Here is an 18,956-nt window from a genome sequence, read left to right as displayed (position 1 = left end):
TTCTATCTTGTTCCATTGATCTATGTTTCTGTTTTTGTGCCAGTACCATATTGTCTTGATTACTGTAGCTTTGTAGTATAGTCTGAAGTCAGGGAGCCTGATTCCTCCAGCTCCTTTTTTTTTCCCCTCAAGACTGCTTTGGCTATTTGGGGTCTTTTTTGTCTCCATACAAATTTTAAGATTTTTTGTTCTAGTTCTGCTAAAAATGCCATTGGTCACAGACCTACTAGAGAATGGACTTGAGGATATGGGGAGGGGGAAGGGTAAGCTGTGACAAAGCGAGAGAGAGGCATGGACATATATACACTACCAAACATAAGGTAGATAGCTAGTGGGAAGCAGCCGCATAGCACAGGGAGATCAGCTCCGTGCTTTGTGATCGCCTGGAGGGGTGGGATAGGGAGGGTGGGAGGGAGGGAGACGCAAGAAGGAAGAGATATGGGAACATATGTATATATATAACTGATTCATTTTGTTGTAAAGCAGAAACTAACACACCATTGTAAAGCAATTATACTCCAATAAAGATGTAAAAAAAATGCCATTAGTAATTTGATAGGGATTGCATTGAATCTGTAGATTGCTTTGGGTAGTATAGTCATTTTCACAATATTGATTCTTCCAATCCAAGAACATGGTATATCTCTCCACCTGTTGGTATCATCTTTAATTTCTTTCATCAGCGTCTTATAGTTTTCTGCATACAGGTCTTTTGTTTCCCTAGGTAGGTTTATTCCTACCTATTTATTTTATTCTTTTTGTTGCAATGGTAAATGGAAGTGTTTCCTTAATTTCTCTTTCAGATATTTCATCACTAGTGTATAGGAATACAAGAGATTTCTGTGCATTAATTTTGTATCCTGCAACTTTACCAAATTCATTGATTAGCTCTAGTAGTTTTCTGGTGGCATATTTAGGATTCTCTATGTATAGTATCATGTCATCTGCAAACAGTGACAGTTTTACTTCTTCTTTTCCAATTTGGATTCCTTTTATTTCTTTTTCTTCTCTGATTGTTGTGGCTAGAACTTCCAAAACTATGTTGAATAATAGTGGTGAGAGTGGGCATCCTTGTCTTGTTCCTGATCTTAGAGGAAATGCTTTCAGTTTTTCACCATTGAGAATGATGTTTGCTGTGGGTTTGTCGTATATGGCCTTTATTATGTTGAGGTAGGTTCCCTCTATGCCCACTTTCTGGAGAGTTTATCATAAATGGGTGTTGAATTTGGTCAAAAGCTTTTTCTGCATCTATTGAGATGATCATGTGGTTTTTATTCTTCAATTTGTTAATATGGTGTATCACATTGATTGATTTGCATATATTGAAGAATCCTTGCATCCCTGGGATAAATCCCACTTGATCATGGTGTATGGTCCTTTTAATGTGTTGTTGGATTCTGTTTGCTAGTATTTTGTTGAGGATTTTTGCATCTATATTCATCAGTGATATTGGTCTGTAATTTTCTTTTTTTGTAGTATCTTTGTCTGGTTTTGGTATCAGGGTGATGGTGGCCTCATAGAATGAGTTTGGGAGTGTTCCTTCCTCTGCAATTTTTTGGAAGAGTTTGAGAAGGATGGGTGTTAGCTCTTCTCTAAATGTTTGATAGAATTCACCTGTGAAGCCATCTGGTCCTGGACTTTTGTTTGTTGGAAGATTTTTAATCACAGTTTCAATTTCATTACTTGTGATTGGTCTGTTCATATTTTCTATTTCTTCCTGGTTCAGTCTTGGAAGGTTATATCTTTCTAAGAATTGGGGACAGCACATTTTTAACTCTTTCAGCTTCTGTGTTTGCTGTTTGGCTTCATATTTCTAAATAATATGTGTATGATGCCATTTCTTGCTTTATGTCCAGTTTTAGACATCGTCTATTGACTTCCTATTATGATAGACAAGGGTTTTGCGTTGCTATTTACCTTAGTTCTGTGCCCTCCACCTTATATAGTTATATTGTACTTTTTAGTCAAATCTAGAACATTATTATGGTGATAGAAATGTGGCTTATTTCAGAGTCAAGATATGGATAATGATTTTATTTTCTTTCTCATATATTTTTTTTTCCTGGTGTGGTCAAGACAGTAAGTGCTCTTCAGCTACCCATCTGTTCCTCTGTATTTCTCAATGTCCCTTCCAGTTAGGGAGGAGTCATGTGACTGGTGTTATCCCTTTGGGCTAAGGCAGTTAAGAGCTTGTGTGCCTCTTCCATCTCTCTCTTCCCTAGCGAGGAAACTGCAGGTCATGTGTTCCATGTCCGCAAATACAAAGGGAAGGACTGCCTGGCCGGTGAGGGAATATGATGTGACTGACAAATAAACTCTTATTGTCTATCATGCCATCTATATGGAAAAATATATTCAGGGGTAATAAAAATCACCTAACATTTTAAATTGCATCATTTTTTGTTCTTTTTTTAAAATTGAAGTATAGTTGATTTACAATGTTGTATTAGTTTCTGGGGTACAGCAAAGTGATTCTCTCTCTCTCTTTTTCTTTTTTCGGCTGTGCCACATGGGTCTTAGTTGCGGGATCTTAGGTCCCCAACCAGGGATTGAAACCGGGCCCACAGCAGTGAAAGCTCTGAGTCCTAACCACTGGACTGCCAGGGAATACCCCAGATTCTTTTCCATTATATTAATAGTTTATTACAAGATATTGAATATAGTTCCCTGTCCTATACAGTAGGATCTTGTTGCTTATCTATTTTATATACAGTAGTTTGTATCTGCTAATCCCAAACTCCTAATTTATCCCTCCCACCCCCTTTTCCCCTTTGGTCACCATAAGTTCATTTTCTTTGTCTGTGTGCCTGTTTTTGTTTTGTAAATACATTCATTTGTATCATTTTTTAGATTCCACATGTAAGTGATATCATATGGCATTTGTTTTTCTCTTTGTGAATTACTTCACTTAGTATGATAATCTCTAGGTCCATCCATGTTGCTGCAAATGGCATTATTTCATTCCTTTTTATGGCTGAGTAATATTCCATTGTATATATATATATATATATGTATATATATATGTATATATACATATATATATATATATATATATATATATATATATATATACCACATCTTCTTTATCCATTCATCTGTTGATTAGCACTTGGGTGGTTTCCATGTCTTGGCTATTGTAACTAGTGCTGCTATGAACACTGGGTAATTGCATTGTTTTCTTAAACTTTTCCAAACGGTGTGTCACATCTGCTGTAACATTATTATTAGTATTTTGCTCACAAGTGTTATCTTACATCAGCTCATCTAGCAATCCCTCGTGTTTCCCTGGATTCTTACTCTCTAGGGCTGCTGCAAAGGTTTATTCTGGGAATAAACCAGTCTCCTGTGTTGAAACTCCTATTTCTTAGATTCTATTTTCTTGGTTTACTTCCTGCTTTTGCTGGAGCATATCCTCTGATAGCTTACTAAGTAAAAGGGAATTTGAATCTGAATCCTTACACGTAAAAAAATGTATAGTCCCAACTTATATCTTAATTGGGTATCCAGGTATAGAATTCTATTTTGAAAACAATTTCTCCCGGGAATGTAAAAGGCACCACTTCACTAGTTACCCGGTATCCAGTGCTGCTCCTGAGAAGTCTTATAGCCATCCTTATTCCTGTTCCTTTGTAGGAAACCAGTTTTTTCTTGCTGGAAGCTTTTAGGTTTATCCCTTCATGTGTTCTGAAATTTTACAATAATATATCTTGGCAGTGAATCTATCTATTTTTCTGGGCACTTGGTAGGCCCTTTGATCTGCAGGTTCATGTCTTTTAGTGCTGGGAAATTTACATGGACTATTGCTTTGATAATTCTCTTCCATCTATTTTCTCTTTTAATTGAGTACCAGCTACTGGGTTGATACTTGCATCAACCATAGCTACAATAATGCTATGTAACAAACCAAAACTTGGTGCCTTAAAACATAATTATTCTCATGGATCTGTGCCTGAGAGTCACTGATTTAGGCTGGACTAGGTGGAGTGGCTTATGTTGACTGGGCTTACCCATAGAGCTGGGAGTAGGCTAAGGGATGGTTGATCTGGGACAGAATTGGGTGGAGGAGTTTAGTTTGGCTCCAGATATCTCTCACCCTCATTGTGGGATCAGTGGGCTAGCACAAGTGTGTTCTTCTCATGCAGGTGGCAGAGAAGCAAGAGCCCAATCACATAAGAGGTTTTAAACCTTTGGTCACATTCTCCCAACTAACATCCAGGGGCCCAAAGCAAACACATGGCAGAATCCAAACTCAAGAGACCTCTTTAGAGGGAGAGGTGCAAAATCACATGGCAGAAGGTTTGATATTGAAATGGGTAAAGAATTAGGGCAACCAATGCAATCTACTTTAAATGTTTTTTTTTCCATTTTTCCACATTTGCTATATCAGTCTATATCTTAGAAGGTTTTGTTAATGCTGTTTTACAATATGTGTTGTGGATTTTCTTTCACATTTAAAATTTTCTAGATCTCTTTCTTGTTCTCTAATTGTTTCTTTTCATAATATCCAGTTCCTACTTTATGAATGCAATATATTTTCTATCTCTATTAGAATATTTATTAGAGTTTTTCTGTAAGGTTTTTAAAAAAATTCTTTACATTATTTCTTTTCCCCCAGGGTTGTCCATCCACCTTTGCTGTGCTTGGTCTCCGCCATCTTGGTGGTCTAGCACATAGCATGGGTCTGGGCGTAGACTTGGAGGCAGACTGCCTGGGGCCACAGCTCAGTTCTATGGTTTACTAATCAGATGACTGCACTTGGGCTTGGCCTCTTTCTTCTTTAGAGTCTTTCTCTGTAAAATGGGAACAGAGCTAGTTACCTACCACATAGAATTGCTGGGAGTTCTGAAAAAGTCATCAGGGACAGAACACCTGGCAGCAACCCTAGCACAGGCGCGAAGCCTTAGTTATCAGTTTCTCACATTGACATCTCTTCTCAACTAAATTTGTGGCACAGAAGAGCTGAGTAAAAGCTTTGTGTTTAGTGAGGAAGCTTGTGGACTGTGGACTTCATCATAGAGTGTGGAGTGGGGAGTCTGATCGTACAGTTGGAGAGCATACTGGCATCGTAGGCTGTTTTTTTTTTCCCTACTCTGCACATTTCCCCCCCAATAAAGGTGGCAGGGAGGAGTTATTTGACTTCGTGGGGCAAGGAGCCTGGGGCTCCCAGTGATTTCTGTTTAGACTTCCACTTCCTCCCTGAGTGGAAGCCCAGCCCAGACATCACTCACCTCCATGTGGCTGGTGCCTGAGCTCCTTGGGGGTTGCTATCATGTTAAGGGGTTCTAGGAGAGAAAGGTGATAATGCCATCTTTCACTAGTAGTCAAAGCTGCATCCACAAGTTGCTTGAGCTATAAAATCTCTCGTTCAAATGAAACTTTCCATGGCAGCCAATGTGTAAAGCGGAGGAAAGCAGAACTGCCCTGGTTGGGGTGGGGTGGAGCCTAGAGTCCCCCACTTCCCACACCAGCTTCCCTCTGAGGTGCTGGCTCTCCAGCACTTAGTTTGAGAACCTTGAGATGCAACCACCCCTGCCATCATTTCACAGATGACCAAGCCCAGGCTAAGAGAGGAAAGTGTCTGGAACTTGGCCTCTGATCCCCGGTTCAACCCTCTCCCTTCCATACTTTCTTGCTTCTGAATAGAAGGCATAGTGGTTGACATCCATTTCACTCTTTTTTTAAATAAAAAAATTTATTTATTTACTTATTGGCTGTGTTGGGTCTTTGTTGCTGTGCGCGTGGGTTTTCTCTAGTTGCGGTGAGCCGGGGCTACTCTTCGTTGCGGTGCAAGGCTTCTCATTGTGGTGGCTTCTTTTGTTGCAGAGCATGGGCTCTAGGTGCACGGGCTCCAGTAGTTGGGGGCTCTAGAGAGCAGGCTCAGTAGTTGTGGTGCACGGGCTTAGTTGCTCCGCTGCATGTGGGATCTTCCTGAACCAGGGCTCGAACCTGTGTCCCCTGCATTTGCAGGCGGATTCTTAACCACTGCTCCACCAGGGAAGTCCCATGTCACTCTTTTTAAAAAGTTAAGGATAAAGTCTCAACTTCCTCCACCCAGACTCTTCTGGGTCTAGCTTCTCTGACTCTGTCTTGACATTCTATTTTCATCCCTGCCACCTCTGGGGATAATGACAAGGGGCACATAATTTCTACATGCGGGGGAAAGTAGCTCTACCTTGGATGTCTCCTAAAATATCCTCTTCCCATAATTTGGCCCCCACCAGCCTCTGTGATCTGCATTCCCACTCCTTTTCAGAAGCCCCTGTCCCAGTCAGCAGAGGCTCTGCTCCCTTAACCTGCACCCCCCTACATTTTAATGAGCCGCTCAGGTCAGGAAATCTAACAACCAGCCAGGGTGGAGAACACTGGCAGCCTTCCATTTCATCTCTCCAGGGCAAAATTCTATTTTCTTTCAAGGTTTGGCACAAATGCCACCTTTTCAGAGAAGTCTTGCTTTGAGTAAGTTACTTCATCTCTTGAGCTTCATTTACTCAGCTGTAGAATGGGTGGCATGGAGCCTGCCGTCCTGGGTTTTGGGGAAGATTAAATATGCCGACATGAGACTTGGCACAATGCTGGCCTCACACAAAAGATGTGGCTCAGTAAATGTTAGCAATTATTGTGTGTGCATCTGTTGTAAAAATGTCCCATTCTGTCTTTTGGCATATGTCTAATTTCTCCACTAGATGGGTGGGTCTCTGCTCCGAAGGCACATTAGAATCAGCTGGGGGACTTTTTAAAAACAGGGTTGTTGGGCTTCCTTGGTGGCGCAGTGGTTGGGAGTCCGCCTGCCGATGCAGGGGACGCGGGTTCGTGCCCCGGTCCGGGAGGATCCCGCGTGCCGCGGAGCGGCTGGGCCCGTGAGCTATGGCCGCTGAGCCTGCGCGTCCGGAGCCTGTGCTCCGCGGTGGGAGAGGCCACAGCGGTGAGAAGCCCACGTACCGCAAAAAAAAAAACAAACCACGGTTGCCTGGGCCCCATTTCAGATCAATTGACTATGAATCTTTAGGGATGAGGCCCAGAAGGCAGTATTTTAAAAGCCTCCCAGGCCATGGATTCTATCAGGTAACCACTGTTGAGAATACTGAGTTGGCCATGAGCTGCCTGAGAGCAAAGACCGAGTACTGCCCACTTTTTTTATCTGTGATATTGTAATTTATAATAAGAAATATATCAATGTATATTTGGTGTTTGTCCCATTTCTGGCACAGAGCTCCTAAAACCCTTGGACTTTCCTAGGTGTTGAGGGCACAAAGTCATCTTTTGTTATGCTAGTGAGGTGACTTTTGGAAAGCTCCTAGGTCACCTGAGGATGGGAACTGGTCACTGGAGGAGCCAATCACTTGATTAGAGGGTTGCAACTTTCAGTCCCATCCCAGACCTCCGGGGAGGGAAGAGGGGCTGGAGATTGAGTTCAGTCGCCAGTGGTCGATGATTTAATCAATCGTGCTTATGTAGTGAAGCTTCAGCTGAAAAGGATGGGCTTCAGAGAGCTTCTGGGTTGGTGAGAACTTGCAGATTCATGAAGAATGGCTTGCTCAGGGAGCATGGAAACTCTTCGCCCTTTCCCTGTACCCTGCCCTATGCATCTCTTCCATCTGGCTATTCCTGAGTTATATATCCATTTGTAATAAACCAGTAATATAGTAAGTAAAATGTTTCTCTGAGTTCTGTGAGTCACTCTAGCAAATTAATCGAACCCCAGGAGGGGGGTCTTTGGAAGCTCTAATCTATAGCTGGTCCGTCAGAGGCACAGGTGACAACTAGCAGGGAGTTGGGGTGAGGAGAGGGCCTTGTAGGACTGAGCCCTTAACCTGAGGGATCTGATTCTATCTCCAGGTAGATAGTGTTAGAAGTGAGATGGACTGTAGGCCTCACCAGCTGGTGTGGGAGAGTTGCTTGGCATTGGATGCAGAATCATGACATCATATACGGCACCTTGCATCCAGGATTCCATAGCTGGATGAATGAATGATAGAGTGTAAGAAGCAAAGTCAAAGTTGGAATGAGAGGGTCTTTGTGGACAGGGATCTTGCACTGAGGTTAATCGGGATCAGACCTGGTTGGCTGAAGGGGGCCCAGCCGAGGGCTCTGGAAGCTTGTGTGTGCCTGAGGGTGTGGCTCTGCACCCAGGTCTGGGCTCAAATTTAGGGTGGTCTATGACTCACAAAGTGCTTTCTTTAGACCTCGTTGCTTATCCCATGAATAGGTGCTTTCTTCCTCTTCCTTTTCCTCGTGATCCCATTGGACAGATGAGGAGACTGTGGCCCAGAGACGGCATGACTTACCCAGGGTCTCCCAGTCAGAGAGCTGCAGAGCCAGGACCTGGACCTGTGTCTCCTGACACCTGGTCCTGTGCATGGTCAGGGTTTTCGGAGTGAGGCTCTGAGGCACCAGCACTGGCTTCTGGGAGTGAGTCGTGTCGGTGGGAGGGAGCAGGTAGACAAGTGGGGACCTCCCTGAGAAGTGGGCCCCAGTCCTCTTGGGGACTTGTGGGAGGGGCCATAGGGAAACATCAGCAGTGGTGGAATTCGGGCGCGTGTGTGTACCATCGTATGCCGCTATATGTGTGACTGTGCTGTGTGCTTCCTGCCCCCTGTGTGTCTGCTCTGTGCACTGCACCGTGTGTGCTGTGACATCAGAGGCCTCTCGAGCTCCCCGAAGCCTGCTCCCCCAGCCATCGAGAGACCTGACACCCCCCAAAGTTCAGGGACTCAAGTGACTTCCCCTTCCCAGGAAAGGGCACAGAGGGGAATGTCTTTCCCTGGGGAGGGGTGGTGGCCTGGGCTCCAGTGCCCACGTGGTGATCCTTCTCTGTCCAGCACTGGAAACTTCCTGCTCCCTGGCCCCACTCTCCCCAACTCCTCACCAGTGGCATCTTTCCAGAAAAGCATCCATGTGCAGACGAGGCTGCCTGTAGCTGTCCCGGCCCCGCCCCCCTCTCCCCTTCCCTGCCCTGTGCCCGCTGAGCCTTCCCTTCTGCCAGGGCTCAGCTTCGGCAGGAAATTTCCCTGGGCACCCTTACTCCCGACTGCGTGTTAATTGCTTAGTCTCCAGCCCCCCCATCCACCTCAGAATGGGGGACAGGGTCACCTTGCCACATAATTTCCCCCTGTCCAGTGGGAGTGGGGAGGAGCAGCCAGGAGCAGGGAGCAGAGGCTGCGGGGGGCCCAGGCCAGGAACGTGGCTGCCACATTTCTAGGTATGAAGGGTTAAATACCCAAATCTGGCCCTCACCGCCCCCTTCCTTCTTCCTTTCCTGTATAAATGCACAGAGGACTCATCTCAGGGGTTGAAGGTCCTTGAAAAGAGATGACTCCCAGTTTCTCCAAGACCTGCAGGGAACGTGCCAAGGCTGTTTCAGATCAGGGGAGAGGTCTTTTCCAGAAGACAGCACGCAGTGGAGGGTGATGGCCCAGAGGGGCGTAGACTCACCTGCCTGGAGGCAGGGCAATGGCTTTGGTGGGCCAAGATCTTCCTTGTATTGCCTCTCAATAATGATGTCAAAGCTGTCCATCGCCTCCCTCGAATGAGAGGATCCTCTTTCCTCAAATTCTCCCCCACCCACTCACACTCCCCCGCCCTTGTATCTTCAGGCCTTTTATCCAAGGATAAAAAGGGCTTTTTCCAGCATCCTTGGCCATTCTCTTATTGTGCCGGGGTGTGAAATGAGGCCCAAGGCAAGAATTATTTCTTGCAAGGGCACAGGGTCTTAACTTTCATGCTGACCCTGGGACCATGATGCTGTGTGACCCTGGGCACATAGTTGCTCTTCTCTGAGTTTTGGTTTCTTTACCAATAAAAGAATCCAATACTTCGTAGGCACCCCATGCTCCATCATCATGCATGACAATGGGGTTCTGGGGTTTTCCTGTGCAGGGACTCAGGCCCCCCAGACTATCCAACCACACAGTGAAGGAAGGTTCCAAGGGAGGCTCAGGGGTAATCAGAGGCCTTGGTGGTGACAGGGGCCATGGTGGGAGGAGGAGACAGCTTCTCGAACTTGAACTCCATCTCCAACGACAAACCAGATGGCGCTGGTGAGAACATTGGAGTGACTGAGACAGAACTTCTAAGGAGTGGAGAGACTGCCCAGGCCAGGGCAGGGCCAACCAGACTGTGAGCCCCTGAGGGCATGTCTGGTTCATCTTTGTCCGTCCATTTCTGTCTCCTCAGAGCGGATGCTTGGTGAATGTTTGTTAAACAAATGAATAACTGAACAAAGAAGAGAAGGTAAAGTTGGTTAGCCAACCAAGGGAAGAGGAGATCTTGGGTTGCTGGGCCAAGTGAAAGGAAGGAGAGGAATGAGGGGAAAATGATAAGTTAGGATAAGACTAAGTTATGCTATGATAACAAACAAGCCCCAGATCTCAGTGGCTTGAAAATCAAAGGTTTATTTCTCATTCACATCACATGTCTATATGGACTGGCAGCTCTCGTATAGACTTTTCTTATTATAGTCACTCAAGCACCTAGGATGATGGAGCAGCCGCTGTCTTGGATATCACCAGTCACTTAGAAAGAAGAGAACGGTGGAGGTCTCACACCAGCAATTAAATAGCCTGAAAGTGACACTTTCACTCATACCTCATTGGCCTGAACTAGTCACATGGTTACTTTTGCTCATACCCCATTGGCCAGAACTGGTCACATGATACTTCCAATAGCAGAGGACCAGGAAATACAATCCTACCATGTGCCTGGAAGACAGAGAGATGGAAATACTTGGTGAACAGTCCTAATGAGAGCCATTAAAGAAATGGCTATGGAGAGCCAGAAGGGGAGGGGTGCAGCTGACATTCCAGATCTTTACTGACCCACATCCCAGAGCTCCAAGCCTGTGGATAGTGCTCCTTTGAGATCATAAAGTCATAAACTGGCCCCAGAAGAGAAAGGGAGAAGGCAGTTTGCCTGTAAATTGAATTGTGTACCAGCTCTGTGCCAGGCTGCGCTGAACTCTGGGAATATAAGATGAACACAGCTCCTGCCCTGATGGAGCCAACAATTATATAAGAAACACTGAAGCATGAAATAGCATGAGGATTTGATATCCTAGATCCAAGGTGAAAACTGACCAGAGCAGGAAAGAGGCAGCAGTATGGTCTAGAGCTGCACTTAGTGGTTTCTTCATTTTCTCCTGTTGTTTCAAGGTTGGGGCTGCCCATATAAAGTCATAGTCCTGTGCAGTTACGTGGTGTCTGGTTCCTGCCTCTAACTTCACCCATGCCCTCCAAGATTAGGAGCCTTTGTAATTGGAGCCATTCCTGGGAGAGAACCAAAGACTCACCCTAAAGTCTTAAAAGTGCATTAATGTTGTCTCAGCAGGTTATGTGCGCTTGTTAATGGAAATGTTTCATTTTGATTATATTTTTACAGACATTTTCCTGGGGACATTGTGCTATCCTTGTTCTGAGCTCCCCAATCCAATCAATAAAGAGACTAAAATGAGAGAGAGAGAGAGAGAGAGAGAGAGAGAGAGAGAGAGAGAGAGGGAGAGAAAGGCTGGGAAGATTGGATACCTTCATTTTGTCAAGATGGGTTTACTTTTCAATTATCTGGAGGAAAATCCCTCTCTCAACAAATTTTGGCTTTGTACAATTTGGCTTGAATTAGGAAAATTAGAGGGCTTAGAGTAAAACTTGAGTATCAAAGGTAAGTGAGTGTCAGGAAGGAAGAGAAGGGGAGAACTCACAGACATATGTTCACTTGTGAGCGGCAACTTCACTAAAGGATCATAGCTGCCAGCAGTCGAATCCTTTTATGCCCCCTTGTTGCCTTCAGAATCAAGTCCAAAGTCCTTAGCTTGGATCAAAAGACACCTCATGGTATGTTTTCACCCTGTCTTTCCCTCTAGCTTCCCTTTCCCTTTGACACCACTTGCACCCCAAACTCTAGTTCTAGGCTGCATTTCTTACACTTACCCCAACATGGCTTATATCTCAGTGCCTTTGCTTCTGCTGTTCCCTTGGCCTGGGACACCCTTCCATCACCTACTTGGAAAATCGCTCCTCCTCCTCGTAACCCTGGCTCTCAAGTGACTCTACTCTGTCAGCATCTCCCTAGGTCCCTTCACCACCCATTCCCTGTGTGGTTTCATTTATGGCAGTGCTGTCTCTTGTACAGATTTCCATTACAGTCTTTATCACACCGAATGACAGTCGTTTCCAGGCATGTCTCTCCAACCAGGCTGTAGAATCCTTGAGGGAATGATATTGTCTCATTCCTTTTTCTATCTGTTGTATCAAGCATAAGACTTAGCACGTAGCGGGGGCTTGGTAGACACCTATACAATACATTGAAAGAACGAATGAGTAAATGGATGAACGAATTGGAGAGCATCTGAAGGGGCATTTGATGTAAGCTCCCACTCAAAACCAGAATTCCTTCTATAGCAGGGAGCAACACACTACAGCCCGTGGACTGAATCTGGCCAGATGCCTGTTTGTGTGAATAAGGTTCTAATGGAACACAGCCCTGTCCATTTGTTTACTTATTGCTCATGGTTACTTTTGCAACACAGCAACAGAGTTGAGCAGTTGGGACCATATGGTTCTCAAAGCCTGCAGCATTTCCTGTCAGACTCTTCACAGAAAAGTTTGCCCACCTCTATTCTTTAGCATTGACTCTTAATCATTTTTGGCCTAGAGACATGTTTGAGAATTTGATAAAAATCTTTGAACTTGAAAATATGCTTATACACAGGACATTTTGCATTCAATTTCGTGAGAATCAATGACCCCTTGAATCCCATTCATCAATCTCCTAGAGATCCAGCAACACCAGATTAAAGATTCAGTTGCCAAAGTCTAGTGAGACTGGAACTGAAAAAGTGATGGAGAATGTGGTCTTAGAAATCAAAACTTAAGAACAAAAGAGAGACTGCATTGCCCTGAAACGTCTCAGACATATAGTTGGCCATCTTGCGTACTGTGTCTTCGGCCCCAGGAAACTTACTACCGGGCAGCATATGATGCTATCGCAGAAAGGTACGGTTTGTAAGGAAGCCCATCTCCACGCTCCACTGGGCTCTTGGAATGGGAGCCCACTGGTCCTCTGGGATGTGGAGGCCGTGGTCCAGGGTGCATAAGCTCATTTCCTCAGCTGATGAGGAGAGACAAGGAGAAACCAGAAGGTCGGGGAGAGGCTGCCCATTCTGATCTTCCGAAGGAGAGGCACAGTGGGGGAAGGGCGAGGGAAGGGGGACCTAGAAGAGGAGTCAGGACCATTACAATCCATCGAATCTACCAAACTTTCTTTCTTAAAAACGAAGGGCGGGCGAGGTGGGGGGATGGGAAATGGGTGTGTCTGGCACCTAATGAAGTCCTGAGCAACAGGAAGCGTTAGGCCTCTGCGAAGCAAATTGTGGGCCAAACGAGCTCATCGTTTAGCAGGATTATTAAATTAGCAGATGAAGGAAGCACAGAAGACACTGTGGATCTTGCTCTTAGCGGAGCCCTCAAGAGGGCTGTGCAGATGCTTGCTACGCTCCTTCCATCCGGGGCTGGGGAAGCTGGCGTCCCTTGGATCCCCACTGGGAGGGCCGGGTGGGGGTGACGTGTAATGAACATCTGGGCCGGGTGCTGTCTTGGGGGCTTTAAGTCCACAAACCCATTCAATCTCCACGACAATCGAGGAAAGGTGACTGTTGTCATTTCAGAAGGGAAGATGGGCTCAGAGGGGTGAAGTGCCTCGCCTCAGCTCACAGAGTCAGTGGCAGAGCTCATGGCTGAATCTCCATCTGCCTGAGTCCAAACCCAGTGCCCTTGCCCCAGGGGTAAGGAAAATCTCCCTGCCAGGAGCTCTCAGGTGTGACTTTGAAATGGAGCAAAGGGACATGAAAAAACAGTCGGGTAAGAGACAAGAGCTGGAGTCGGGCAGGGAGGGCTGAGTCCGGGATAGGAGGAGAAGCCAGGGGAAGCCGGCTTCCAGCAGCAGGGCTGATTCTAACCGCTGTTTTTAGGAAGATGTGATGAATGGACATGTGTTCAGAGAAACGAAAGAGCATAGAATCCGGGCCACGTGGGGAATAGTTAAGTCAACAACCACTCTGTCGCTTGCTCAAAGTATTCACAGTCCTGTCCTGGAGGATGCCCGTGACTCCTGTGGTCTCAGTGGGTTGGTTGGGTCAGTGGTATCCCACACAAAGGCAAGGAGAGCTTTCTAAGGATGGAGGTGTCCAGCCTTGTAGGGAGTGAGCTTCCCATCACTGGAGACATTCCAGGAGCCGACATAACTTGGGAGGAGAGTCTGACTCTGGGTAAGACAAAAGATTGGCTAAAGGCCCTCCTAGCACGACAATTCTCTATCTTCAAACTCAAGCTCGAGGAAGAATATCCCAACAGCAAAGCTCTCCAGAGATTCCTGCAGAAATCTGACAGTGGAGAGGGAGAATCTGTATTTGTTTCTGACATCTGCTAGTGACTCACTGTGGGCGTGAAGACAGAGGAGAGGCACTTAGTGACCCCTGGAGACACCCTCTAGTCTGAGGATTGCTTCTAGGCAGCAAGGTGACTGACAGGCCTTTCCAAATCCTCCCAGCATGGGGGGCGGGCCTTCACTTGCAGAGAACCTTTTCTAGCAGTGAGAACCAACCCATCAAAAATAAGAGAGAAGAGCCAAGGCAAGGGAGGAGGTGACTGAGCAGGGACGATGGCCCAAGCCACCTGCTTACAAACCTTCCTTAAACTCCTAGTGTGTGCCAGAGTCCCAGACAGACAGAAATGAGCCGTGGGAAGCCGGAGTGCTGTGGGCAAGCTGAGGCATGGTCACCAACCTCTCTCATAAAAGCTGGATGGATGGAGCCAGGGGGGAAAAGGAGACCAGGCAAGGAGGTGGGTTTGCTCAGAACCACAAGAGACCACATCTATCTGGGGCATCTCTGGTTATGAATCAGCGGTCTTTGTAACTCTGGAAAGGATTTGGCTGGAGGGAGATAGAGGAAAAATGGTGCAAGAACGGGGAGAGATGGGGGATGGGCGGATGGGGAGATGGGGGAAAAGCCAGGAAGCCAGAAGTGGCCAGATTTTGTAGGGTTTTGAATGCCAGTCTGAGTTCTTTTTTTAAAAAATTAATTAATTTTTGGCTGCGTTGGGTCCTCGCTGCTGCACGCGGGCTTTCTCTAGTTGCGGCGAGCGGGGGCTACTCTTCGTTGCGGTGCGCGGGCTTCTCATTGCAGTGGCTTCTCTTGCTGTGGAGCACGGGCTCCAGGCTTGCAGGCTTCAGTGTTGTAGCTCGCCAGCTCTAGAGCCCAGGCTCAGTAGTTGTGGCGCACGGGCTTAGTTGCTCCCCGGCATGTGGAATCTTCCCGGACCAGGGTTCGAACCCAGGTTCCCTGCACTAGCAGGTGGATTCTTAACCACTGTGCCACCAGGGAAGCCCCAGTCTGAGTTCTTGATGCTGGAGGCAGCTAGGTACCGTTGAAACTTTCCACATGGGAGAGGATCAAGACGAGGATTGTGTGGCTGCCATGTGGAGGCTGGATGGAGGGAATGAGACTGGAGGCCCGGAGGCCAGGGAGGGGGTCATTCCAGAATCCAGGGATATTGGCAGCCCAGGTGCGTTGCTAAGAAGAGCTGGTTAAGTGCAAAAAGTTCTGTGCATGTGTGAGCACACCTCCAAGTGAATGTATATTTCTTTGCTCACATTTGGGTGGGAACATGTTTATGTGTATCTGTTTGCCAGTGTGCCTCAGGGTGTGTATTTGTCTTGCTGTGGAGGGGTATGCATGTATGCGTGCCTGCCCCAGGAATCCTGAGGCTTTGATTCTGCACGCACGTGTGTGTGTGCGTGTGTGTGTGTGTGTGTGTGTGCGCTCACGCGCACATCATGCCCAGGAAGAGAGGCGGCACCAGTAAATCCTGCTTTCAGGCTTTGGGAACAAGTCAAGCAGACAAATATTGCCATGGCCCTGAGACCAGGCTCCATCCACCTGAATTCCCTCTCTGGAACTCCTGCCACTACCCCTTATAACTACATGGACACTCCACAGAAGACACCATGGGATGGGCTGCATCCATCTCATGAGGGCCTCCCCACCAGCACTCGGCTCGTTACCACCTCCCACTCCTGCCCGTGGGCCCTTAGATGACTTAGTAGCTGCCTTGACCTGGATGGGTGATGCCAGTCCTTCCTGCTTCTTTGGCAGAGGGGTAGGGGGGTACTACGGGTGAAGTTCCTTGTTGAAGGACAGACGCGGTCCCCTCCCCACCCCACAAGGCTCACCCTACATTGCATCCAGGATTTCCTGAATGTTCTCACCTGAGTCAAAGCCACATTGATCCTGCCATTCCTGGGACCTGAGCCAAGAGGCACTTACTCTGCAGGCAGCCTTTAAAGGGGGTAAGAGGCCTCACCCGGGCTGCGGGCTGCAAGGCCCCAATCCTGGCCCAGCTCTTGACCCACTAGGTGACCTGGGGCTGGAATCTCTTTTAGCCTCGGTGTTTGCCTGTGTAGAATGGGGCCAGGCTGTCTTGCCTGAATTCCAGTCGTGGTGTTGGGATTGTTATCCATGGTGCTGACATGCAGAGGCCTGTGGCAAACCCTTTATCCAGACGCGCGATGCTAAATTTCGCTACTGGTTCCCCGCAATGAAAAAAAACCCCACTTTGCAGTGTGGGCCAATTTCTCTGGCGTAAATACTGCCACCATGACTGATTTCAATCCACTAACATGGAGCCACTGGACATGGAGACAAGAAGCGATGTGCACAATCGGTTCTTGTGAGCTGGTAGGAATTGGCTCCAGCACACCCCTGCCTTTACCCTAAACAACCAATGACAGCCCAGTCAGAGGGAGAATCGAAATCAAGTTCAGGCAGGTTAATCAAGTTTGGCAAAATGTCCAGCTACCGCCTGCCGATGCAGGGGACACGGGTTCGTGCCCTGGTCCAGGAAGACCCCACGTGCCGCGGAGCAGCTGGGCCCGTGAGCCGTGGCCACTGAGCCTGCGCGTCCGGAGCCTGTGCTCTGCAACGGGAGAGGCCACAACGGTGAGAGGCCCACGTACCGCAAAAAAAAAAAAAAAAAAAAAAAAGTCCAGCTAGAGTGCCAAGCACTGGGTTTGAGTAACAGATGAGGTCGTAAAGTGAAAAAAAAAAAAGGAGTCAGGAAGTTAGGTACCAGGAGGATGAGAAACAGGCTGGAAAGCGTGATGGGCAAGGAGGTGACAGGGCAAGTGGTTCGAGATGGAAACGGCAATGTGCTAAGGGATGCATGGCTGGCCCAGAGTGGCCAGAATAGAACATTGCCTCCTGCCGTTCTCAAGCCTGGGAGAGCGAGGAGGGTGCACGTGATGATGCGGGAGCTGAGAATATAGGCAGGTGTTTCCTGAGCTCCAGGGATTACGTCTGAGCAGGCTGAGCTGGGAAAGGGCAAATCCAATTCTGTAATTGTTGGCGCATCAATTCTGGTGACGGTCCCAGAAGGGTGATGCCAAGAGCCCGTGGAGGAGGGATGCCCGGCTGACATCATCCACTATTTCCGGACCAATTCACAGCTTCCTCCAGTGAGAACTTCCTTCAGCACGTAAATCACCCTGGTCTTCTCATGACCGCCTCATTTTCCCGAGAAAACAGAGGGAACCCACGCACGTGGGCGTCCTCTGGAGAGGGCGCTGGGTGTGGAGAGAAGAGTGTGATCCTGAAGTCGTGCAGACACGGGTTCAAATCTCGCCTCTGCCCCTTGTTGGCTGATGGGCTTTGGGTGAGTCATTTCTCTTCTCTGACACTCCATTCCCTCGAATGGGCTAATAATATCTGGGAGTGCTAGAAGCGTGATTAAGTGAGACGGGAGTTGTGAGGCGCTGGCACAGGACCTGCTCATTGCAACACCAAATCTCTCTCACTCCCTTTTTGTTTGTTGGTTGGTTTTCCTCTCTTAGAGAATAAGTTTCCAGTGATCAATTGGTGGAAGCTTCCAGAAGGAGATGTAGCCTCCCTTTCTAGCCTCTTCCTGGGCTGTGCAGTGCGTGGTTCACAGGGCGGAGGTGGAGGGCTGCCTCTGGGAGGGTAGAGAAGGTGGAGCAGCGGGGGCTGAATTTGTTCTCCCGGGCTTGGGGATCTGGGTGTGAGGGAAACAAGCTCTCTCCCCACAGAGCTCAGACTTCTCCTTAGGAACTTTGGGCCAGGCAGGGCTCAGAGACAGGGAGAGCAGCCTGGGACCTCAGTGGTGCAATGCCTGTTTCCCAAGCAGACGTACTTGCCCTTCTGTTACCTGTCCCCATGTCTGCTCTATGCCTGGCTCTCCGTCTTTCTGTCCATCGGGCTCTGGAGACAGACTGTTAGACTAGTCCCTGCCTGTGGCACGCATTTCTGCAGAAGCCCGCCTGACTTCCTGTCCATCTGTCAGTCCGCTTGCGATCCGCCTTCCCATCGCTCTGATTGCAGCTGACTGTCTTGCACCTGGGCTTCATTTTATGATGTCTGAGTGACAGAGAGGTGATAAATGAGAGTGAGAGACAGTGACAGACGGGGGCGCACATAGGGGGGATGGAACACATGCGTACACAGATTCACGGTTGGTGGTCCTCTTTGAGACAGGGTCACTCCAGGTCTCCCCAACCCCAGAGGGGCGTCCGGAGCACCATCCATCTCACCTCCAAGCACCGTCTGTCTGCCTTCCTGACTGCAGATGGAGGAGGAGGGACAGTCCCCATGGCAACCGACGGAGAGGCGCTTTTCAGCTTGAGAAGAACCTTTGTAACAGTGGAACAGTCCGGTAAAGAAAATGGGCTGTTAGTAAGGTAGTGACCTCCCTGTCACTGAAGTTGTTCCATTACAGGCTGGCCACTCACCTGTCAGGGCTGCTATGGTGGGTATTCTTGAGTAAGAAGTGGGGTGAGTCAGGCTGGGGTGATCGAGATGGACCGACCTTTAAGATAACTATTTCCATCACTAATCCAAGTCAAGCACGTTACATAGCGCCTGGCAGATAGTAGGTGCTCAAAACCAGAACTGTTATTTG

General features: G+C 47.6%; 1 pseudogene; it reads right to left on the bottom strand.

Moving 5' to 3' along the window:
* Window positions 1-9,933: 9,933 nt before the first annotated feature.
* Window positions 9,934-18,956, bottom strand: part of LOC149744909 (fibroblast growth factor 11-like) — a 98,679-nt pseudogene continuing 89,656 nt past the window's right edge.

The sequence above is a fragment of the Delphinapterus leucas genome, chromosome 19 (assembly GCF_059928025.1).
Source record: "Delphinapterus leucas isolate spDelLeu-1000000601 "Yukka" chromosome 19, BTC_Dleu_Yukka2, whole genome shotgun sequence".
Classification (NCBI taxonomy): Eukaryota; Metazoa; Chordata; class Mammalia; order Artiodactyla; family Monodontidae; genus Delphinapterus; species Delphinapterus leucas.
Note: the sequence above shows the minus strand (reverse complement) of the source record. Positions and strands in the feature narration are given on the sequence as shown.